Source organism: Haemorhous mexicanus, chromosome 4 (genome assembly GCF_027477595.1).
Source record: "Haemorhous mexicanus isolate bHaeMex1 chromosome 4, bHaeMex1.pri, whole genome shotgun sequence".
Taxonomy (NCBI): Eukaryota; Metazoa; Chordata; class Aves; order Passeriformes; family Fringillidae; genus Haemorhous; species Haemorhous mexicanus.
In genome coordinates, this window is record NC_082344.1 from 278,838 (window position 1) to 304,451 (window position 25,614).

Here is a 25,614-nt window from a genome sequence, read left to right on the forward strand (position 1 = left end):
TTCTAAATGACACCTCTTCGTATTACTTACATATATTCATATTTAAATTTAAATTTATCGTTTAGTTATAGGTGTATATCTTGATACATTTATTTTATCTTTCTCTAATTAGATATAGAAAATATTTCTAAAATATTTACATTATTTAAAATAAAACCCTTGCCTCTAACCAAATGAAAACCAGAAACACCCCTTTATTTACAACCTATTTAAAGATTTAAAAATAATTTTGTTATGCATAATTATATTTACATGTCCATTTATAATTTTTATTCGTTATATTTATAGATGTGATATATAGTCTAGAGAAAACCTTTTGATCTATCAGATATATTATTTTTATAATAGGTATTTCTATAAGTTTAATTTATTTATATTAGATATTTACAGGTATCGGTATATATAGTATATATTTGTATAGTCGGATTTATATTTTTATATTATTTATATTTATATTATTTTTCAAAAACTCCAGCCTATAACCTAATAAAAACCAAAAAAGCCCCAATTTATTTTCAACGACATTTAAATATTTTTCTGTTTACGATCCCTATTTCTATCTCTTTGTACAGATCTCTATCCCTCTAGCGCCCTTTTTGCGGTCGCTTCCAACGCCTGGGAATGGGCAGGGCGCTGGCTCGGGGGGGCTGCAGTACCGCTCTCTGTCCACAAGGCGGCAGACTTACCGGGAGGGGCGCGCTTCGATTTTCCCGCCCTTTATGCCGCCACCTTGAGAAGGTCAAGCGAGTCCGCGACATCCGCGACACTCCACTCCCAACATGGCGGCCAAACGAGGACCCCCCCCCCCCCGTAAGGCGTTTACGCAGATGCCTGTCAGAAACACGCCAAATTACAACCGTCCGCGACTCACCTGAGCTCACAGCCCGCGTCCGAGGCACTTGATACGCCACAAAAAATCCCGCCGTGGCCGCGCAGGCGTCAGGGTGCTGTGCAGGCAGTCCGGTTAGACGGACCGCGGGGCCTTCTTTTTCCCGCCCTTTTGCACCGCCATCTTGAGAAGGTCAGAGAAAGTCCGCGACATTCGCGACACGCCACTCCCAACATGGCGGCAGCGGTGATGCCCGCCCGTGCCGGGCTGCAGTACCGCGCTCTGCCCACAAGGCGGCAGCACCGCCGCGCGCCCCAGCCGGGGGCAGCCGCGCGCCTTGGGGCTGCGGCCAGGGAAGGCGGCGAGAGAGAACAGGGGCGGCCCCCGCCGAAAACTCCTCTGAAAGAAATGCCAAAAAATAAGCCGGAAGAAATTAAACCCTGCCTCTCACCCAATAAGAAACAAAAAGAAAAACACCAAACAAAAAAAAACCCCAAAAACCAGCCCAAACCCGAACATTCCTTTAAAACAGTATCTATTTTACTTTTTATATTTTTTCATATTTATATTCACATTTATATCTATCATGTATATATTGGTGTATCATGTAATTTAACAATTTATACTTACAAATTTCTATTTAGATAGAAATTGAATTTCTAGATTTCATCTGTTCCCATTACTTAGGTTTATTTCTATGGTTTTATACATGTTTTTATATACTGATTAGATATTTCGGGTTAAGATTTTTACTTCTGTAACACTTACATTATTTCTAATTAAACCCCTGCCTTTACCCAAACAAAAGCCAAAAAGAACCCCTTTCCTTTAAAATGTATTTCATTATTTTTTATTTTATTTTTCATATTTATACTCGTATATATCTTAATGTATGGTGTCATTTGTGTTCTATATTACACCTCTTCCTATTATCTATATATATTTCTAGCTTATATTTCTATATCTGTATTTTCATATCTTCTTTCTATATTTCTATATTTAGAAATATCAAACAATAATATCTATATTCATATTATTTAAAATAAAAACCCTGCCTCACACCAAATAAAAAGAAAAAAAGACCTTTCTTTTAAATTATATTAACATATTTTATAGTAATATTTTTCGTATTTATTTTCCCATTTATATTTATAATTTCAATTGCCCTATAATGTTATTGACATTCTAGATTACATCTCTTCACATTACTTACACATATTTATATTTAGGTTTACATTTAGAGTTTAATTATAGTTACATACCTTTATATATTTATATTTCTATATTTAGATTTACATTTCTATAATACTTGCCTTGTTTAAAATAAAGCCCCTGTCTCTAACCAAATAAAAACCAAAGACACCCCTTCAGTTAAACCGTATTTAAAAGTTTAAAAATAATTTCATTTTTCATCATTACATTCACATGTCCATTTCTATTTTTTACTATATTTATAGATTATCTAGTATAGAGAATGCCTTGAAGAACAGATCTGTCTTTATACTATATATTTATGTTACTTATATTTAGTTATATTAAATATTTATAGGTATCAGTAGATATATTATAGATTTGTATAGTTGGATTTATAGTTTTATATTATTTATATTTCTACTATTTATAAAAGAACCCAGCCTATAACCTAATAAAAACAAAAAAAAAAAATCCCCAATTTCTTTTAAACTATAGTGAATATTTTTATATTTACAATCTCTACTTATATACATTTGTGTATATATATTAGGCTCTATTTTCCATATATTATAGTATGTCACAATAACATACATTATATGATAGTTTTATATATTTATCTGTTTTCCATGTTTATGTTTACAGTTATAGTATTTCCTTTCAAATTTATTTTTATTTCTATTTTGACCTGTCTAGTAAACCATATCAACTCACTCACCTGACCCGTCAGAAGCACAGAAATCCCGACGCGCCTCGGTCAGCGCCGGCGCGCAGGGCACGCTCGTCCCATCGCAGCACATCCAAACAAAACCTATTTCTGCTACTAACAAAGAACAAAGGCCCCACTACACTTCACCCCATTAAAACTCACAGAAACCCAACTGGAAATAAATTTTAAACCCCCTCTATAACTAGCCCAAACCCCCCCATCCATTCCAATCCTAAACTTCCTCCCAAACCAGTATCTCAGAAACCCAAAAAACTCAAACACACATTGAAAATGAAATAACTGCTAATAAAAACAAAAACCCATGAAAAAATAAACCAAACCGACTCACTGAACTCAAAACTGTGCAACTGAGCCTAAACATTACTACAAAAAGCCCCCAAAGCTCCACCTTTATGCTAACTCACAAATAAGAACAAATAATCTATAAAAATTATCTTAAAAATTAAAAAAAACTAATTAAAAGCATACAAATAAAAAATCTAAACTATTAAAATACTAAAAATACCACTACCCAAATTTTAAAAAATGTTGCCTATAAAAACCCACCATAAAAATGCCCCTGTCCCCAAAGATAAAACTAAAAAAAAACCCATCACACCAGAAATAAATCGGAACTTGGGAAAGCTAAAACCGTAACACTCAAGAAGTACACCATATCCCTTCTGGTACACCAGCTACAAACAGCATAAAACAATACAATCAATTCTTAAAAACCACCTTTAAACCACGACCTTTTTAAGAAAACTTTCAACAATTTAAAAAGGGCTTTTAACAAAAGCCATCTAATAAATTAACACCCAAAACTCCAGCAGCCGAGCTAGCCCTACCAAATCTCTCTGTTTATACATCCAATAAACAAAACCAAAATCCCAACAATATCCCAAGTCTATTCAAGAAACCTACTGAAATTAATCCTACTCAAATACAAACCAACCCATCCATAAAGTTAGCCTCACTCAAAAAGAAAACAATGACAGAGAGTTAAGAATACCAAGAAATAAAGCAACACACCATACACCACCAACGAATATAATATTCAAGGAAAAAAAACACTTTTTTTTTTTTTTTTAATTTTTTTTTTTTAACTAACTTCTTTTATTAGCTAGAACAAAGGATTTTGCCAGGACTGTAACACTGTAACAACAACTTCTTCTCCTCCTTCCTCTTCTTCTGAAACGTCCCATCTCATTCCCAAATTCCTTACAACTTTTGAGTTTCAATCCAAGCAAAAAGCAAAACTCGTGCACGTGTGCGTCGGATGCTCCTCCCAGGTTCTCCATTGCACCCCACATCTTCTTACACGTTCAGTCTTCGTGCTGTCCTGCCGGGATGAGTTTCAGAGAAGGATTGGCACATGTGAAGAGAGGATTTCCCTCCCTCCCTCCCTCCCTCCCCCCCCTCCCTCCCCCCCCAGAGCCGGTTTCCTTAGCACATTTCAATAAATTCCAAGCCCGCAATGATGCACACTCGTCCCAAGGCTCACAGCAAGCACGCAGGAGCTCAGGCTTACTTGCTTCCATGGCTCTGTGCCTGAGATAGCTGAGGAAATTTCCCGTGACCCTCTGTTGCAATAAACTGGAATGCAAACTCGGCTCCATCTCAGAGCCTCAGTGGGAGGCAGGAGCACATCTGGCTGACCCACAAAAATCCTTTCTTGGGCGGCGGCACCGCGCTGGAAAGGGGAAACACGTGCTAGTGAACAGCAGCTCAGAAACAATTCTTGTCCAATGTTACCTGCTCTACTTGGCAGCTCACTAACACCAGTCTAATTTTATCACTGCAGGGAGAATTCTGCAGGAAAGTGTCTGATGAGCAGCGACAAGGGCTTCACTCCCTGCTACGCAGCCTGCAACACCCTTGAGAGAGCAGAGCAGCAAAGTCACCAAACTCTTCTTGCCGTGGGGCAGGGTAGAAGATCACTGTGGGAGGCACATAAAAAGAGGGGAAATGCTCTATAAATGCACAGACATTTGATTTCAGAAGCCCAGAGATAAGGATTTTCTCTAGGAAGCCAGACGTGACATGATATTTCTAAGATTTTCTTCTTCATTGAAGGAAATCTATGTGTATATATACACACTTACAAATGATTGCGTGAGGTTTTTTTTTTTTTTTCTTTTGAAGCTCCAAGAATGATTTCCCATCTTGAGTCACTCAGGAAGAAATGGCCCCTGTGACTCAGGACAGAAGGGCTGCCTGCTCTTTTGATCATGACAGCTTTTGGCTGTACCCGGGAAGCAGGAGCAGCAGCCAGAGCTGAGGCTCAGCAGAGGCTGACCCCGGCCAGCCCCTTCCTCACTTCCCTGTGTCACAACCCTTCCAGGCAGAAGGACGCAAAGCAGGTTACGATTTCTCTCCTAGATATGTTTTTCGAAAATAATACTTCCAGGGGTGATCACAATGGGGGCACAGAAAAACACAAAGAATGAAAAGTACCGTGTTTGGTGTTTTAGCAAACGGTGTGTCTTCCCTACCATGTCCGGAAGCTGGATCGATGCACCAAACTTTTCACTGCACCCTTGTCCTTGCTTCTGCGCCATCTTCACCAGCTGCTCTTGGGAAGTGCTTGTATTGCCTCGGAAAGGTGATCACCCTGCACGAAACTGGAGGCTGAGCTTTCGGCCTCTGGAGGAGGGAGCTGCGCCGTGGATCCCGTCCCGATGGCGCTGCAGACGCCAGCACCCGCGGGAGGACTGGGGGGACTCCGAGCTCCACCTCTCTCTGCCCAGGCCCTGGGGAAGATGGGGGAGCTATTCTCCAGAAGCATCGCCCCTGCAATCATCACCTCCATCAACATTCTGAGAGCGCTTTTGGTTTTAACAAAGAGCAACCCTGATTTGCCATTTGCAGATCACAATGGGAATGAACCTGGAAGACAAAACACAAGATCAATTCACAGCTGGACGTTCAAATCTTTTTCTCCAAAACCCAATCAACGTGCAGCTTTTCCCTTAAGCTGAAGTAGGGACCAAAGTCATAGAATCGTTCAGGTCAGAAAGGACCTTCAGGCAGCGAAGATGAGCATTTAGGTGTGGCATGAAGCTTGGGGAGCACTGAAGAAGCTGTAAAAGTCAACTGATATTCTTTGGAAATGAAAAACAAAACGAAGTCATTAACTAACAAGGAATCCTCTGTGGAAACGACACACGGGACGGCCTGCGGGGGAGATGCCCGAAAGCCAAAGCTGCGCTTCAGTGGCATCTAAGGTGGGAATTTTGCAGAGTGCCTGTACACAAGTTTGTTTTCACTGGGATCAGTGAGCAGTGGCCACCGCAGAGCAGGAGGTGCTGTGGCTCAGAAGACCTGGCTGTGAAAAGTACAGGTTATTGTCCCCAAGCACATGCCAGCGGTCTGGAAAAGGGTGATCCGGCTTGACACTGCCGGTGTGCTTGCTAAAGGGGGGGAGCGGCTCAGTCCTCGTCACTCACCTGATGCTCCCAGTCGGGGCGCAGTCGAACGGCACCACTTGGCCGGGCTTCACCTCCCTGGCTATTTTCTGTGCAGGGAACTGCAATGCCATTGCAACTTTTCTGTTCTCGCATCATTCTTCTAGAAAAAAAAACAATACGTTGAAGGGGAAACTGCCTTGTCACCGTCCCAAAATCCTTTATCGCTTGTGGTAACCCACGGCACACTCCCTGCCCGTGTTATCTTCACCTTAACTCTGTTTACAAGTGCCGTGAATAAACCCAAATCCAACTGAGAAAGCTCCTCTTTGCTCACATTTCAATACAAGGCTGGAACGATCACCTTGCAAGGAACTTTCCTCTACCGGTGCTAGATGCAAAAGAAAAAAAGCCAACCCAGGAATGCCTGCCACACCGGAGTACACAAAGCTGCTGCTGCTGCTGCTTCCAATGGCTTAGGCTGAGGGCTTCTCTGTTCTTCTTTTGCCCTTCTAACGGGAAGGACTGGCTTTGACTGTCTTTGAACTAGCTACAGATACGAAAGATTTAGTAAACAAGTATTCTTTATCCCATTTCTCTTAAGAGTGTGTCCTGACAGATGTCTTCTTCCTCCTGAGGTTTAGACCACTGTTTGATCTTTTTTTCTTTTCCCCCCGCTTTTTTCCCCCCCTTTATTCCCTGAAGCATTTCACACCATGATGGGCAAAGGCCCAGCAGGAATTAGACTGAACACTGGACACGGAGACAAAAGAAAAGGCTGGAAGTTACTCTTGTTCTCCAGGCTGGCACTGCCAGCTCCTGAGGGCTCAGTCAGGACAGTCAACATTTCTGAGAGTACCTGTACACAGGCGTGTGCAGACCTTGGGTCCTGCTGCGGCTCGCAGCTGCAGGCTCAGACACGCGCGCCGAGCTCCTGGATCCTCCACGACAGAGCCGCCTCTCCCTGCTGATCCCGTGCTGTGCCTGCGGAGCAGGGAGGGAAGGAGAGGCACGCAGGTTAGCACAGTGGCAGTGCACAAGCTGCCAGGCCTCACCCATCGGACCTGCACCGAAGAGGAAATCTTACTTTTCAAAACTCTCCATCGTGCCATACAAAACACTGAATCCTTCCCAATCCGGAAGGGACAGCCTGGCATGATGCCCCTCAGGTCACATCTTACATAAAGGGTTCTTTCTTCTCCTGCACAATGCTCTATAATCTACTTTTACTTTTTATCTTTCTATAGATATAAAAATACCTACAGAAACTATCGATATTCACCAAGCGACCTTCAATCGTAACAGCCAGGCCTCCGCATGACTGCGCTTAACTCCTGCTTAGCTCAGGGCATCTCCCTGTTCCTCAGGCTCCAGAAACCACTGAAACTCCCCTGTTTTCCCCGGGGGGCTGCCTGCTGGCAGCCGCCCTCCTCTCTCCAACGCGGTCACCTGCCAGGCTGTAATATTGACATTGGTGTGACTATCGAGTCATTGGAGACTCATCCACGCTTAAAGAAAATAAATCCCCTACTTTTAAGTACTAAATTCCCTACCAAAGCACGCGTTTTACTGACGCCTACACGGGCATAACGGGCAGCTTATTTTCATTCGGAAAAATAAAATAAGCTTCCCCAGTACAAAAGCCCCCTCCAGCAGCAGCAGAGGATGCACCCTGAGTACCTCGGCGAAGAGAGGCCACCACGCCAGTGCCCGTCAGCGGCCCCCCAAAACCCGCCCGCCCGCCCGCGGCGCTGCCGAGCCCACGGCCCGCCAGCCCCGCACCGGAGCCACCGCGGAAAGCCCCGACGGGCCGGCGCCGCCACGGGGGCGCCGTGCGGGCAGCGCAGCGAACGGACCGCGAGCCTCGACTGCGCCCCCCCTTCGTGCCGCCATCTTGGGAAGGTCACCCGGCTCCCGGCCGAGCCTCTCCCGAGTCCCGGGACGGCGGCGGCTGCGGGTCCCCGGCAGAGAGAGGCGTCCGTGCCATTGCCTGTCGGCGCCCGCCCGCCACCCGCCCGCCAGCGGCGCCACTGACCCACGGCCCGTGTGCCCGGCGCTGCATACCTCACGGAAAATCCCGCCGGGCCGGCGGGCAGGCAGTCCGGTATACAGACCGCGGTGCTCCTTTTTCCCGCCCTTTTGGCCGCCATCTTGGGAAGGTCAAGCGCGTCCCGGCCGAGCCGCCCCCCAGGGCGCGATGGCGCGCGGGCCTCGGCACGGACGCGTCCCGGCCGCTGCCCGTCCGGGGGGCGGGACCGCGCTCGGCTGCGGGCGGGGAAGGCGGGCAAAAAACCGGCTGCCATCCCCCACAAAATCCTCTGAAATAAGCGCCGAAAACCTGCCTCTTACCCAACAGGAACGAAACAAGCGCCCTTTCTTTAAAACCATATTTAAATCTATTTTAGATTTAAATGTTTCATGTTTACATTCACATGCATCTTTATACCGGACATTGATGCGTTAGGTAATTTGTATAATATATTACATCTACTCCTATGGTTTGTATTTATTTATGTTTTGCGTTTTTATACATATCTGTCTATATCGATGGTATATTTCTTTCTTTAGATTTCTATTTATATAATACTTCTATTATTCAAAATAAAAACCCTGTCTCTAACAAAATAAATACAACCCCCCCTTATTTTAAACGCCATTGAAGTATTTTTATTTCTACTTCCTAAAATTATATTCACATATGATTCTTTCGTTTCTTTTGATGCATTATAATAGTGATTACATATAAGATATATAAAATTCTAAAAAAGTATTTAAATTATTATTTCTATTATGTATCATATCTACTGCTACAACTAATTTTTTCTTATATTTTTAAATTTTATATATATCTGTATGTATTTATGATCTATTTCTATCCTTAGATTGCCACCTTTATATTATTTGTATCTAAAATTTTTACAATCAAAACTCTGCCTATTGACAAAAAAAACCCCGCTTTACTATTTAAAAATATTTTTATATTTATAATTTTCATATTTATATTTATAATTTGTTATATAGTATACGATAACATATTGATGTACTCTACTTATATATATCCAATACACATTTCCTATAATGTATTATCATAAGATATATACAGTATTACTTGTATTATGTATTGTATCGATTTTTATTATTCTGTATTTATAACTATCTTATATTGTTATATATGTCTGCATATATTTGTCATCCATTTCTATATTTATATTTTGATTGGGGCTTTGTTTCTATTTATAATCTAGATCTTTAGATATCTATAAACATATGTAATACTCTGTATTAAAAATTATAATAGCTTATTGTAATATATAATGATTCATGTTACATGTTTCACTTTTATATATTCGGTCTATATTTAAATTTTAAGGGGTTTTATTCCCATTTTTATACATCTATTTGCTTTGTTTCATTATCGTCATAGTTATAATTTTACATTTAAAATCCAATTCCTAAATAATAGGACAAAACAAACAGCATCAAATTCCCACCAATATCCTCCAAAAGCATCCAGATACCTCCACCAGCCAACCGACGGCCAGCAAAAAGCCACACAACGCTCTTTGCCGTAACAATTCTCATCACATCAGAAAAATGCAACGAATATAAAAGAAAACCCAATAGAAACGCACACAGCAAATCACCAAAACTACGAGGAAAAATTCAAACCACCTTACTAAACTCCAAGCAGTGCCAATGACCCTGAACTTTACTAAAAAAAAAAAAAAAAAAAGAAAAAAAGAAAAAAAAATTCTACCTCTACACTAAGTCAAAGAATAACCAATACTCTGTAAAAATAACTTTAAAAACCGAACTAATTAACGAAATAGAAAAAAATCTCAACCACTACAAAATAAGAAAATAACTACCCAAATAAAAAAACTACTTTAAAAGACCCACCCTATAAATACCCATGTTCCAAAAAAAAAACCCCTGATAAACAACAACCAAATATATCAAAGGCCAAAAAAAAAAAAAAAAAGCACCACCAAAAAAACCCAACCAAAAACCCAACCGAAAACTTAAATTTAAATAAACTTAAATTTACAACAACAACAAAACATTCCTAACTGAATCAACCCATAGTGCCTCAATCTATCAAAATAAAACGCCGCCTAGAAATGAACACAAAGCCTAAAAAGAAACGGAACCATAAACAATATCTCCCAAACGATCCGTCACAATAAAACGTACGCTACAATCGAACAAACCAAATAAATGAAAGCCCTGTAAGACGATAAACACAAACGCAATTATCAATATCTTTAAAACCCCGCTGCTATTAACTACCTGACGCTACCTCAAGCCCACCAGAACAAACGCTACACACTCACGCTACTAAAAGCCACCACAACAGAATTAAACGCCTAACCTCTACTTCACGCTACGACCCATAAAAACCATCGCACACCTTTAGAAAACATCGCACACCCCGGCAAAAAAAAAAAAAAAAAAAAAAAAAAAAAAAAAAAAAAAAAAAAAAAAATCCGACAACAAAACTCCATTCAAAACAAACCTTTATCGTCACCACCTGAACCGAGATCCACAGCATTCAGGAAAAACACCCTATCCCTTAGCATCCAGCAACTGCAAACAGAACGAACCGATGCAATCGATTCCCAAAACCCGCCTCGAAACCACGACGTCCAAGAACTTTCAGCAATCGAAGCCCGCGCTGCCGGCACGGACGGAGCGCGGCTGCCGGCAGGACAGCGGCTCCTCCGGCGCGCAGGGGCGGCGCCGCCCCGGAGCCCCCCGCCCGCTCCCCCGGCCCGGCGGGGCCGGCACCGGGCCCAGGGGGCCCCGGCGGCGCCCGAGCCCCGCGCCCGGAGCGGGCAGAGCGGCCGGCACCGGCCGGGCCAGCGCAGGGCCCGGGCCGCCTCTCCCGCCCGCCGGCCCGGCACAGCCCCGCTCGGCTCCGGCACGGCTCGCACCGGCGCTGCCGCGGCAGCCCCGCCGCGCCAAATTCCCCGTCCGCCTCAGCGAGCGCCCGGGCGGTGCCGGGAGGGCTCCCGAGCGGGAACGTTCGGGGCCGGGCCACGGGCAGAAGAAGCGCCCTCGAACGCTGCGGCGCGGCCCGATCGCAAGCCTGCGAACGCTGCGAGAGCTGGAGGTGCCCGCAATTGTACCCCGAAACTGACGCCGCGGGCGGGGCTCACCTCGCTTCAACAAGGGCGAATAAATGTGTGTTCTCCCCTTCAGTTTCATCCCCTGTCATAACAGAAAATAAGGGGTTCTCCTCAAATGAAAGCCTTCAACTGATGGCAAAGAGGGATTTGGACCCCAATTCGAACCCTCGAGAAGGAGGGACAACAGGGCTGCCCCCTCAATTTAAACCTTAGGATGATGAAAATGGGGTGGCTGCCTTCAAATCAAACTCACAATACGACCACGATATTTTTCCGATTCCCCTTAAAACAGAACGCAGGGATTCCCTGTCGCCCCTGTGATAGCCCTAACAGCCTGGAAAAGGCAGGTTTTCCTTCAATCAACACCCTTAAAACCGCAAGTGAAGGGGGATCCCCCCCCCCGGTTCAAACACAGACAATAATAGAAGAGTAGCTGCTTCCCTCTCCTTAATTTCTTTTGTCCTCATAAGCACCATTTTTGTTCCTGGGGAACCGGGGTGGGACTGGCAAGATGAAATTGAGAAGGGAAAGGACAAAAGTCCCCGCTCCGAGTCCACACGGGCTCACCTGTTCGGCTGCCGCTTCCCGGCACAAAGCTCTGTCTCTCGGCACCTCCTTTAAGCAACGCTCCGCGTATCCAAGCGCGTATCCTGGTGTTCCCCCAGAGCCCGTGAGAAGCTCTCACCGTCCTTCCACGAGACAGCCCCGGGAACCCCGCTACTCAGCAGCAGCACCATGCAAAAGGGAGCTGAGGCAAACCCTCCCCCTAAAACAGACCCCGGCAGGAGCCGGCCCCTCCTCATCGTCACACTCACACCTGGGGCTGCTCCGAGCCCTCAATCATCGTCACACTCACACCTGGCGCTGGTGCCACTCTCCAACAGCGCCTCTCGGTGACCAGCGCAGAGCCCGCTTCTCACAGACCCAGAGCAAACAGAAATCTGCTACGGGTGTTGGCTTTTCTCATTCCGTCTGGTTCCACAACTAAAACGCGTTCGTGCGCTGATGGCATTGAGAGAAAGCTTTCCAGGGGAGAGAACTGTCATTCAGGTAGCACGCTTTGATACACCTTCAGAAAAAGCAGAATCAGCGCCAACTCCTAAGACCCCCGCTGAGGAACCCAGCCCTCCTTGGGACACCCAATGCACCTCGAAAAAGGAGGGGAGAAGTTCTCGTGCTGAACTCGGCACGGTTCGTCTAAACTCGGTCCTATTCGGTTCTTCGGCTCCACTCGGCTATTTCCGTCCACACTCGGCTATTTTCGGTTCTTCGGCTGCACTCGGCTATTTCCGTCCACACTCGGCTATTTTCGGTTCTTCGGCTCCACTCGGCTATTGTCGGCTAACCTCGGGGGGCTGCAGTACCGCGCTCTGCCCACCAGGCGGCAAAAAAGCAAAAAAAAGTCAACAAAGAACAACCCAAGCCTTTCTTTTAAACAATATTTAAATATATTTTATTTTCAAATTTTTCATGTTTATACCCAAATTTCGATTTAGAATGTATATTGATGCCTAATGTTGATTTCTATATTTATAATTTTCTATTGATATATACATTTATATTCTATATTTAATCGATTCCTATTACTTAGATTTATTAATATATTTTACATATTGATGATATATTTCTGCTTAAGATTTTATAATTCTGTAACAATCATATGATTTCAAATAAAACCCCTGCCTCTACCCAAATAAAAGCCAAAAAGAACCCCTTTCTTTTAAACTTTATTTAATTTTTTTTAAATTACATTTTTCATATTTATACTCCCATGTACAGTTTAAATGTGTATTCATGTATAGTGTCATTTGTGTTCTATATTACATCTCTCCCTATTATATTTATTTCTATTTTATATTTCTCTATCTATATATTTATATCCTGATTATATATTTCTATATTTAGAAATAGACAAAAATAATATCTATATTCATATTATTTAAAACAAAACCCCTGCCTCTAACCCAATAAAAACGAAAAAAAAAAAAAACCCACCAACCCTTTGTTGTAAAAAATATTTAAATTTTTTTTTTTTAGATTTATAGTCCTTTCTATTTAAAATGTATATTGATGTATAACGTTTATTTGTACATTTATGTTTATCGTTTTCTATCTGTATATAAATTTATATTCTATATTACATACATTCCTATTGTTTATATTTATTTATATATTTTTATACATATGTTTTTATCTTGATTATATATGTCTGGTTAAGTTTTTTACTTCTGTAACACTTCTATTATTTAAAAAAATAAACCTGCCTCGAACCAAATAAAAGCCGAGAAGAACCACTTTTTTTTAACTGTATTTAATTTTTTTTTTACTTATGGTTTTTATATTTAGACTCACATTTACATTTCAAATGTATATTAATGTATATATTAATTATTTCTGCTCTCTATTACTTCTCTTCCTATTATTTCTATTGATTTATACTTTATATCTACATTTATATCCTGATTATATAGTTCTAGATTTAGAAATATAAAACAATATTATCTATATTCATATTATTTAAAATAAAAGCCCTGCCTCTAACCAAATAAAAACGAAAAGAACCCTTTCTTTTAACCTATATTTACATATCTTTATATTTACAATTGTCATATTTATATACACATTCATACGAATTAATTATTTTGCCGCCTAGTATTATTTATATTCTAAATGACACCTCTTCATATTACTTACATATATTCATATTTAAATTTAAATTTATCGTTTAGTTATAGGTGTATATCTTTATACATTTATTTTATCTTTCTCTATTTAGATATAGAAAATATTTCTAAAATATTTACATTATTTAAAATAAAACCCTTGCCTCTAACCAAATGAAAACCAGAAACACCCCTTTATTTACAACCTATTTAAAGATTTAAAAATAATTTTGTTATGCATAATTATATTTACATGTCCATTTATAATTTTTATTCGTTATATTTATAGATGTGATATATAGTCTAGAGAAAACCTTTTGATCTATCAGATATATTATTTTTATAATAGGTATTTCTATAAGTTTAATTTATTTATATTAGATATTTACAGGTATCGGTATATATAGTATATATTTGTATAGTCGGATTTATATTTTTATATTATTTATATTTATAATCCTTTTCAAAAACTCCAGCCTATAACCTAATAAAAACCAAAAAAGCCCCAATTTATTTTCAACGACATTTAAATATTTTTCTGTTTACGATCCCTATTTCTATCTCTTTGTACAGATCTCTATCCCTCTAGCGCCCTTTTTGGGGTCGCTTCCAACGCCTGGGGATGGGCAGGGCGCTGGCTCGGGGGGGCTGCAGTACCGCTCTCTGTCCACAAGGCGGCAGACTTACCGGGAGGGGCGCTCTTTGATTTTCCCGCCCTTTATGCCGCCACCTTGAGAAGGTCAAGCGAGTCCGCGACATCCGCGACACTCCACTCCCAACATGGCGGCCAAACGAGGACCCCCACCCCCCCCACAGTGAGGCGTTTACGCAGATGCCTGTAAGAAACACGCCAAATTACAACCGTCCGCGACTCACCTGAGCTCACAGCCCGCGTCCGAGGCACTTGATACGCCACAAAAAATCCCGCCGTGGCCGCGCAGGCGTCAGGGTGCTGTGCAGGCAGTCCGGTTAGACCGACCGCGGGGCCTTCTTTTTCACCGCCATTTAGAGAAGGTCAGAGAAAGTCCGCGACATTCGCGACACGCCACTCTCAACATGGCGGCCGCGAGAAGCCCCAGCAGCAGAGAGAGGCGTTTACGCAGATGCCTGTCAGAAACCCGCCGAAAAGCGCCCGCCCACCGCGCCGCTGAGCCGATAGCCCGCGTCCGGGACACATGAAACGCCACAGAAAATCCTGCCGGGGCCGCCCTGGCGCCGGGGTGCCGTGCAGGCAGTTCGGTTAGACGGACCGCGGGTCTTCAACTTGCCCGCCCTTTTGGCCGCCACCTTGAGAAGGTCAAGCGGCTCCGCGACACCCGCCGCACGCCACTCCCAACATGGCGGCAGCGGGGACGCCCGCCCGTGCCGGGCTGCAGTACCGCGCTCTGCCCACAAGGCGGCAGCACCGCCGCGCGCCCCAGCCGGGGGCAGCCGCGCGCCTTGGGGCTGCGGGCAGGGAAGGCGGCGAGAGAGAACAGGGGCGGCCCCCGCCGAAAACTCCTCTGAAAGAAATGCCAAAAAATAAGCCGGAAGAAATTAAACCCTGCCTCTCACCCAATAAGAAACAAAAAGAAAAACACAAAACAAAAAAAACCCAAAAACCAGCCCAAACCCGAACATTCCTTTAAAACAGTATCTATTTTACTCTTTATATTTTTTCATATTTATATTCACATTTATATCTATCATGTACATTGGTGTATAATGTAATTTAACAATTTATACTTACAAATTTCTATTTAGATAGAAATTGAATTTCTATATTTCATCTGTTCCCATTACTTAGGTTTATTTCTATGGTTTTATACATATTTTTATATACTGATTAGATATTTCGGGTTAAGATTTTTACTTCTGTAACACTTACATTATTTCTAATTAAACCCCTGCCTTTACCCAAACAAAAGCCAAAAAGAACCCCTTTCCTTTAAAATGTATTTCATTATTTTTTATTTTATTTTTCATATTTATACTCGTATATATCTTAATGTATGGTGTCATTTGTGGTCTACATTACACCTCTTCCTATTATTTATATATATTTCTAGCTTATATTTCTATATCTGTATTTTCATATCTTCTTTCTATATTTCTATGTTTAGAAATATCAAACAATAATATCTATATTCATATTATTTAAAACAAAAACCCTGCCTCACACCAAATAAAAAGAAAAAAAGACCTTTCTTTTAAATTATATTAACATATTTTATAGTAATATTTTTCGTATTTATTTTCCCATTTATGTTTATAATTTCAATTGCCCTATAATGTTATTGATATTCTAGATTACATCTCTTCACATTACTTACATATATTTATATTTAGGTTTACATTTAGAGTTTAATTATAGTTACATATCTTTATATATTTATAATGTATTTCTATATTTCGATTTACATTTCTATAATACTTGCCTTGTTTAAAATAAAGCCCCTGTCTCTAACCAAATAAAAACCAAAGACACCCCTTCAGTTAAACCGTATTTAAAAGTTTAAAAATAATTTCATTTTTCATCATTATATTCACATGTACATTTCTATTTTTTACTATAGATTATCTAGTATAGAGAATGCCTTGAAGAACAGACCTGTCTTTATACTATATATTTATATTACTTATATTTATTTTGTATTACATATTTATAGGTATCAGTAGATATATTATAGATTTGTATAGTTGGATTTATAGTTTTATATTATTTATATTTCTACTATTTATAAAAGAACCCAGCCTATAACCTAATAAAAACAAAAAAAAAATCCCTAATTTCTTTTAAACTATAGTGAATATTTTTATATTTACAATCTCTACTTATATACATTTGTGTATATATATTGGACTCTATTTTCCATATATTATAGTATGTCACAATAACATACATTATATGATCGTTTTATATATTTATCTGTTTTCCATGTTTATGTTTACAGTTATAGTTTTAGATTTCCTTTCAAATTTATTTTTATTTCTATTTTTACCTGTCTAGCAAACCATATCAACTCACTCACCTGACCCGTCAGAACCACAGAAATCCCGACGCGCCTCGGTCAGCGCCGGCGCGCAGGGCACGCTCGTCCCATCGCAGCACATCCAAACAAAACCTATTTCTGCTACTAACAAAGAACAAAGGCCCCACTACACTTCACCCCATTAAAAACTCACAGAAACCCAACTGGAAATAAATTTTAAAACCCCTCTATAACTAGCCCAAACCCCCCCATCCATTCCAATCCTAAACTTGCTCCCAAACCAGTAGCTCAGAAACCCAAAAAACTCAAATACACATTGAAAATGAAATAACTGCTAATAAAAACAAAAACCCATGAAAAAATAAATCAAACCGACTCACTGAACTCAAAACTGTGCAACTGACCCTAAACATTACTACAAAAAGCCCCCAAAGCTCCACCTTTATGCTAACTCACAAATAAGAACAAATAATCTATAAAAATTATCTTAAAAATTAAAAAAAAACTAATTAAATGCATACAAATAAAAAATCTAAACTATTAAAATACTAAAAATACCACTACCCAAATTTTAAAAAATGTTGCCTATAAAAACCCACCATAAAAATGCCCCTGTCCCCAAAGATAAAACTAAACAAAACCCATCACACCAGAAATAAATCGGAACTTGGGAAAGCTAAAACCGTAACACTCAAGAAGTACACCACATCCCTTCTGGTACACCAGCTGCAAACAGCATAAAACAATACAATCAATTACTAAAAACCACCTTTAAACCACGACCTTTTTAAGAAAACTTTCAACAATTTAAAAACGGCTTTTAACAAAAGCCATCTAATAAATTAACACCCAAAACTCCAGCAGCCGAGCTAGCCCTACCAAATCTCTCTGTTTATACATCCAATAAACAAAACCAAAATCCCAACAATATCCCAAGTCTATTCAAGAAACCTACTGAAATTAATCCTACTCAAATACAAACCAACCCATCCATAAAGTTAGCCTCACTCAAAAAGAAAACAATGACAGAGAGTTAATAATACCAAGAAATAAAGCAACACACCATACACCACCAACGAATATAATATTCAAGGAAAAAAAACACTTTTTTTTTTTTTTTTTTAATTTTTTTTTTTAAACTAACTTCTTTTATTAGCTAGAACAAAGGATTTTGCCAGGACTGTAACAACAACTTCTTCTCCTCCTTCCTCTTCTTCTGAAACGTCCCATCTCATTCCCAAATTCCTTACAACTTTTGAGTTTCAATCCAAGCAAAAAGCAAAACTCGTGCACGTGTGCGTCGGATGCTCCTGCCAGGTTCTCCATTGCACCCCACATCTTCTTACACGTTCAGTCTTCGTGCTGTCCTGCCGGGATGAGTTTCAGAGAAGGATTGGCACATGTGAAGAGAGGATTTCCCTCCCTCCCTCCCTCCCTCCCTCCCCAAAGCCGGTTTCCTTAGCACATTTCAATAAATTCCAAGCCTGCAATGATGCACACTCGTCCCAAGGCTCACAGCAAGCACGCAGGAGCTCAGGCTTACTTGCTTCCATGGCTCTGTGCCTGAGATAGCTGAGGAAATTTCCCGTGACCCTCTGTTGCAATAAACTGGAATGCAAACTCGGCTCCATCTCAGAGCCTCAGTGGGAGGCAGGAGCACATCTGGCTGACCCACAAAAATCCTTTCTTGGGCGGCGGCACCGCGCTGGAAAGGGGAAACACGTGCTAGTGAACAGCAGCTCAGAAACCATTCTTGTCCAGTGTTACCTGCTCTACTTGGCAGCTCACTAACACAAGTCTAATTTTATCACTGCAGGGAGAATTCTGTAGGAAAGTGTCTGATGAGCAGCGACAAGGGCTTCACTCCCTGCTACGCAGCCTGCAACACCCTTGAGAGAGCAGAGCAGCAAAATCACCAAACTCTTCTTGCCGTGGGGCAGGGTAGAAGATCACTGTGGGAGGCACATAAAAAGAGGGGAAATGCTCTATAAATGCACAGACATTTGATTTCAGAAGCCCAGAGATAAGGATTTTCTCTAGGAAGCCAGACGTGACATGATATTTCTAAGATTTTCTTCTTCATTGAAGGAAATCTATGTGTATATATACACACTTACAAATGATTGCGTGAGGTTTTTTTTTTTTTTTTCTTTTGACCCTCCAAGAATGATTTCCCATCTTGAGTCACTCAGGAAGAAATGGCCCCTGTGACTCAGGACAGAAGGGCTGCCTGCTCTTTTGATCATGACAGCTTTTGGGTGTACCCGGGAAGCAGGAGCAGCAGCCAGAGCTGAGGCTCAGCAGAGGCTGACCCCGGCCAGCCCCTTCCTCACTTCCCTGTGTCACAACCCTTCCAGGCAGAAGGACGCAAAGCAGGTTACGATTTCTCTCCTAGATATGTTTTTCGAAAATAATACTTCCAGGGGTGATCACAATGGGGGCACAGAAAAACACAAAGAATGAAAAGTACCGTGTTTGGTGTTTTATCAAACGGTGTGTCTTCCCTACCGTGTCCGGAGGCTGGATCGATGCACCAAACTTTTCACTGCACCCTTGTCCTTGCTTCTGCGCCATCTTCACCAGCTGCTCTTGGGAAGTGCTTGTATTGCCTCGGAAAGGTGATCACCCTGCACGAAACTGGAGGCTGAGCTTTCGGCCTCTGGAGGAGGGAGCTGCGCCGTGGATCCCGTCCCGATGGCGCTGCAGACGCCAGCACCCGCGGGAGGACTGGGGGGACTCCGAGCTCCACCTCTCTCTGCCCAGGCCCTGGGGAAGATGGGGGAGCTATTCTCCAGAAGCATCGCCCCTGCAATCATCACCTCCATCAACATTCTGAGAGCCCTTTTGGTTTTAACAAAGAGCAACCCTGATTTGCCATTTGCAGATCACAATGGGAATGAACCTGGAAGACAAAACACAAGATCAATTCACAGCTGGACGTTCAAATCTTTTTCTCCAAAACCCAATCAACGTGCAGCTTTTCCCTTAAGCTGAAGTACGGACCAAAGTCATAGAATCGTTCAGGTCAGAAAGGACCTTCAGGCAGCGAAGATGAGCATTTAGGTGTGGCATGAAGCTTGGGGAGCACTGAAGAAGCTGTAAAAGTCAACTGATATTCTTTGGAAATTAAAAACCAAACGAAGTCATTAACTAACAAGGAATCCTCTGCGGAAACGACACACGGGACGGCCTGCGGGGGAGATGCCCGAAAGCCAAAGCTGCGCTTCAGTGGCATCTAAGGTGGGAGTTTTGCAGAGTGCCTGTACACAAGTTTGTTTTCACTGGGATCAGTGAGCAGTGGCCACCGCAGAGCAGGAGGTGCTGTGGCTCAGAAGACCTGGCTGTGAAAAGTACAGGTTATTGTCCCCAAGCACATGCCAGCGGTCTGGAAAAGGGTGATCCGGCTTGACACTGCCGGTGTGCTTGCTAAAGGGGGGGAGCGGCTCAGTCCTCGTCACTCACCTGATGCTCCCAGTCGGGGCGCAGTCGAACGGCACCACTGGGCCGGGCTTCACCTCCCTGGCTATTTTCTGTGCAGGGAACTGCAATGCCATTGCAACTTTTCTGTTCTCGCATCATTCTTCTAGAAAAAAAAAAACAATACGTTGAAGGGGAAACTGCCTTGTCACCGTCCCAAAATCCTTTATCGCTTGTGGTAACCCACGGCACACTCCCTGCCCGTGTTATCTTCACCTTAACTCTGTTTACAAGTGCCATGAATAAACCCAAATCCAACTGAGGAAGCTCCTCTTTGCTCACATTTCAATTCAAGGCTGGAACTATCACCTTGCAAAGAACTTTCCTCTACCGGTGCTAGATGCAAAAGAAAAAAAGCCAACCCAGGAATGCCTGCCACACCGGAGTACACAAAGCTGCTGCTGCTGCTGCTTCCAATGGCTTAGGCTGAGGGCTTCTCTGTTCTTCTTTTGCCCTTCTAACGGGAAGGACTGGCTTTGACTGTCTTTGAACTAGCTACAGATACGAAAGATTTAGTAAACAAGTATTCTTTATCCCATTTCTCTTAAGAGTGTGTCCTGACAGATGTCTTCTTCCTCCTGAGGTCTAGACCACTGTTTGATCTTTTTTTCTTTTCCCCCCGCTTTTTTCCCCCCCTTTATTCCCTGAAGCATTTCACACCATGATGGGCAAAGGCCCAGCAGGAATTAGACTGAACACTGGACACGGAGACAAAAGAAAAGGCTGGAAGTTACTCTTGTTCTCCAGGCTGGCACTGCCAGCTCCTGAGGGCTCAGTCAGGACAGTCAACATTTCTGAGAGTACCTGTACACAGGCGTGTGCAGACCTTGGGTCCTGCTGCGGCTCGCAGCTGCAGGCTCAGACACGCGCGCCGAGCTCCTGGATCCTCCACGACAGAGCCGCCTCTCCCTGCTGATCCCGTGCTGTGCCTGCGGAGCAGGGAGGGAAGGAGAGGCACGCAGGGTAGCACAGTGGCAGTGCACAAGCTGCCAGGCCTCACCCATCGGACCTGCACCGAAGAGGAAATCTTACTTTTCAAAACTCTCCATCGTGCCATACAAAACACTGAATCCTTCCCAGTCTGGAAGGGACAGCCTGGCATGATGCCCCTCAGGTCACATCTTACATAAAGGGTTCTTCTTCTCCTGCACAATGCTCTATAGTCTACTTTTACTTTTTATCTTTCTATAGATATAAAAATACCTACAGAAACTATCGATATTCACCAAGCGACCTTCAATCGTAACAGCCAGGCCTCCACATGACTGCGCTTAACTCCTGCTCAGCTCAGGGCATCTCCCTGTTCCTCAGGCTCCAGAAACCACTGAAACTCCCCTGTTTTCCCCGGGGGGCTGCCTGCTGGCAGCCGCCCTCCTCTCTCCAACGCGGTCACCTGCCTGGCTGTAATATTGACATTGGTGTGACTATCGAGTCATTGGAGACTCATCCACGCTTAAAGAAAATAAACCCCCTACTTTTAAGTACTAAATTCCCTACCAAAGCACGCGTTTTACTGACGCCTACACGGGCATACCGGGCAGCTTATTTTCATTCGGAAAAATAAAATAAGCTTCCCCAGTACAAAAGCCCCCTCCAGCAGCAGCAGAGGATGCACCCTGAGTACCTCGGCGAAGAGAGGCCACCACGCCAGTGCCCGTCAGCGGCCCCCCAAAACCCGCCCGCCCGCCCGCGGCGCTGCCGAGCCCACAGCCCGCCAGCCCCGCACCGGAACCACCGCGGAAAGCCCCGACGGGCCGGCGCCGCCACGGGGGCGCCGTGCGGGCAGCGCAGCGAACGGACCGCGAGCCTCGACTGCGCCCCCCCTTCGTGCCGCCATCTTGGGAAGGTCACCCGGCTCCCGGCCGAGCCTCTCCCGAGTCCCGGGACGGCGGCGGCTGCGGGTCCCCGGCAGAGAGAGGCGTCCGTGCCATTGCCTGTCGGCGCCCGCCCGCCACCCGCCCGCCAGCGGCGCCACTGACCCAGGGCCCGTGTGCCCGGCGCTGCATACCTCACGGAAAATCCCGCCGGGCCGGCGGGCAGGCAGTCCGGTATACAGACCGTGGTGCTCCTTTTTCCCGCCCTTTTGGCCGCCATCTTGGGAAGGTCAAGCGCGTCCCGGCCGAGCCGCCCCCCAGGGTGCGATGGCGCGCGGGCCTCGGCACGGACGCGTCCCGGCCGCTGCCCGTCCGGGGGGCGGGACCGCGCTCGGCTGCGGGCGGGGAAGGCGGGCAAAAAACCGGCTGCCATCCCCCAGAAAATCCTCCGAAATAAACGCCGAAAACCTGCCTCTTACCCAACAGGAACGAAACAAGCGCCCTTTCTTTAAAACCCTATTTAAATCTATTTTAGATTTAAATGTTTCATGTTTACATTCACATGCATCCTTATACCTGACATTGATGCGTTAGGTAATTTATATAATATATTACATCTACTCCTATGGTTTGTATTTATTTATGTTTTGCGTTTTTATACATATCTGTCTATATCGATTGTATATTTCTTTCTTTAGATTTCTATTTATATAATACTTCTATTATTCAAAATAAAAACCCTGTCTCTAACAAAATAAATACAACCCCCCCTTATTTTAAACGCCATTGAAATATTTTTATTTCTACTTCCTAACATTATATTCACATATGATTCTTTCGTTTCTTTTGATGCATTATAATAGTGATTACATAGAAGATATATAAAATTCTAAAAAAGTATTTAAATTATTATTTCTATTATGTATCATATCTACTGCTACAACTGATTTTTTCTTATATTTTTAAATTTTATATATATCTGTATGTATTTATGATCTATTTCTATCCTTAGATTTCCACCTTTATATTATTTGTATCTCAAATTTTTACAATCAAAACTCTGCCTATTGACAAAAAAAAACCCGCTTTACTATTTAAAAATATTTTTATATTTATAATTTTCATATTTATATTTATAATTTGTTATATAGTATACGATAACATATTGATGTACTCTACTTATATATATCCAATACACATTTCCTATAATATATTATCATAAGATATATACAGTATTACTTGTATTATGTATTGTATCGATTTTTATTATTCTGTATTTATAATTATCTTATATTTTTATATATGTCTGCATATATTTGTCATCCATTTCTATATTTATATTTTGATTGGGGCTTTGTTTCTATTTATAATCTAGATCTTTAGATATCTATAAACATATGTAATACTCTGTATTAAAAATTATAATAGCTTATTGTAATATATAATGATTCATGTTACATGTTTCACTTTTATATATTCGGTCTATATTTAAATTTTAAGGGGTTTTATTCCCATTTTTATACATCTATTTGCTTTGTTTAATTATCGTCACAGTTATAATTTTACATTTAAAATCCAATTCCTAAATAATAGGACAAAACAAACAGCATCACATTCCCACCAATATCCTCCAAAAGCATCCAGATACCTCCACCAGCCAACCGACGGCCAGCAAAAAGCCACACAACGCTCTTTGCCGTGACAATTCTCATCACATCAGAAAAATGCAACGAATATAAAAGAAAACCCAATAGAAACGCACACAGCAAATCACAAAAACTACGAGGAAAAATTCAAACCACCTTACTAAACTCCAAACAGTGCCAATGACCCTGAACTTTACTAAAAAAAAAAAAAAAGAAAAAAAAGAAAAAAAAATTCTACCTCTACACTAAGTCAAAGAATAACCAATACTCTGTAAAAATAACTTTAAAAACCGAACTAATTAACGAAATAGAAAAAAATCTCAACCACTACAAAATAAGAAAATAACTACCCAAATAAAAAAACTACTTAAAAAGACCCACCCTATAAATACCCATGTTCCAAAAAAAAAAAAAAAACCCTGATAAACAACAACCAAATATATCAAAGGCCAAAAAAAAAAAAAAAAAAAAAACAAAAAAACACCACCAAAAACCCAACCGAAAACTTAAATTTAAATAAACTTAAATTTACAACAACAACAAAACATTCCTAACTGAATCAACCCATAGTGCCTCAATCTATCAAAATAAAACGCCGCCTAGAAATGAACACAAAGCCTACAAAGAAACGGAACCATAAACAATATCTCCCAAATGATCCGTCACAATAAAACGTACGCTACAATCGAACAAACCAAATAAATGAAAGCCCTGTAAGACGATAAACACAAACGCAATTATCAATATCTTTAAAACCCCGCTGCTATTAACTACCTGACGCTACCTCAAGCCCACCAGAACAAACGCTACACACTCACGCTACTAAAAGCCACCACAACAGAATTAAACGCCTAACCTCTACTTCACGCTACGACCCATAAAAACCATCGCACACCTTTAGAAAACATCGCACACCCCGGCAAAAAAAAAAAAAAAAAAAAAAAAAAAAAAAAAAAATCCGACAACAAAACTCCATTCAAAACAAACCTTTATCGTCACCACCTGAACCGAGATCCACAGCATTCAGGAAAAACACCCTATCCCTTAGCATCCAGCAACTGCAAACAGAACGAACCGATGCAATCGATTCCCAAAAGCCGCCTCGAAACCACGACGTCCAAGAACTTTCAGCAATCGAAGCCCGCGCTGCCGGCACGGACGGAGCGCGGCTGCCGGCAGGACAGCGGCTCCTCCGGCGCGCAGGGGCGGCGCCGCCCCGGAGCCCCCCGCCCGCTCCCCCGGCCCGGCGGGGCCGGCACCGGGCCCAGGGGGCCCCGGCGGCGCCCGAGCCCCACGCCCGGAGCGGGCAGAGCGGCCGGCACCGGCCGGGCCAGCGCAGGGCCCGGGCCGCCTCTCCCGCCCGCCGGCCCGGCACAGCCCCGCTCGGCTCCGGCACGGCTCGCACCGGCGCTGCCGCGGCAGCCCCGCCGCGCCAAATTCCCCGTCCGCCTCAGCGAGCGCCCGGGCGGTGCCGGGAGGGCTCCCGAGCGGGAACGTTCGGGGCCGGGCCACGGGCAGAAGAAGCGCCCTCGAACGCTGCGGCGCGGCCCGATCGCAAGCCTGCGAACGCTGCGAGAGCTGGAGGTGCCCGCAATTGTACCCCGAAACGGACGCCGCGGGCGGGGCTCACCTCGCTTCAACAAGGGCGAATAAACGTGTGTTCTCCCCTTCAGTTTCATCCCCTGTAATAACAGAAAATAAGGGGTTCTCCTCAAATGAAAGCCTTCAACTGATGGCAAAGAGGGATTTGGACCCCAATTCGAACCCTCGAGAAGGA

At 43.0% G+C, this 25,614-nt stretch overlaps 3 long non-coding RNA genes across 3 annotated transcripts in view; all 3 read right to left on the minus strand.

Moving 5' to 3' along the window:
• Window positions 1-25,614, minus strand: part of LOC132325933 (uncharacterized) — a 120,277-nt gene that overhangs the window by 82,997 nt on the left and 11,666 nt on the right. The window lies entirely within an intron of this gene.
• On the minus strand, window positions 3,801-5,615 carry LOC132326890 (uncharacterized). The gene is made up of 3 exons (XR_009486353.1): window positions 5,225-5,615; window positions 4,261-4,669; window positions 3,801-4,071 (listed from the first exon to the last, which is right to left on the minus strand). It is a non-coding gene; the product is annotated as an uncharacterized LOC132326890 (long non-coding RNA).
• Window positions 18,041-20,021, minus strand: LOC132326891 (uncharacterized). The gene is made up of 4 exons (XR_009486354.1): window positions 19,904-20,021; window positions 19,409-19,802; window positions 18,444-18,852; window positions 18,041-18,267 (listed from the first exon to the last, which is right to left on the minus strand). It is a non-coding gene; the product is annotated as an uncharacterized LOC132326891 (long non-coding RNA).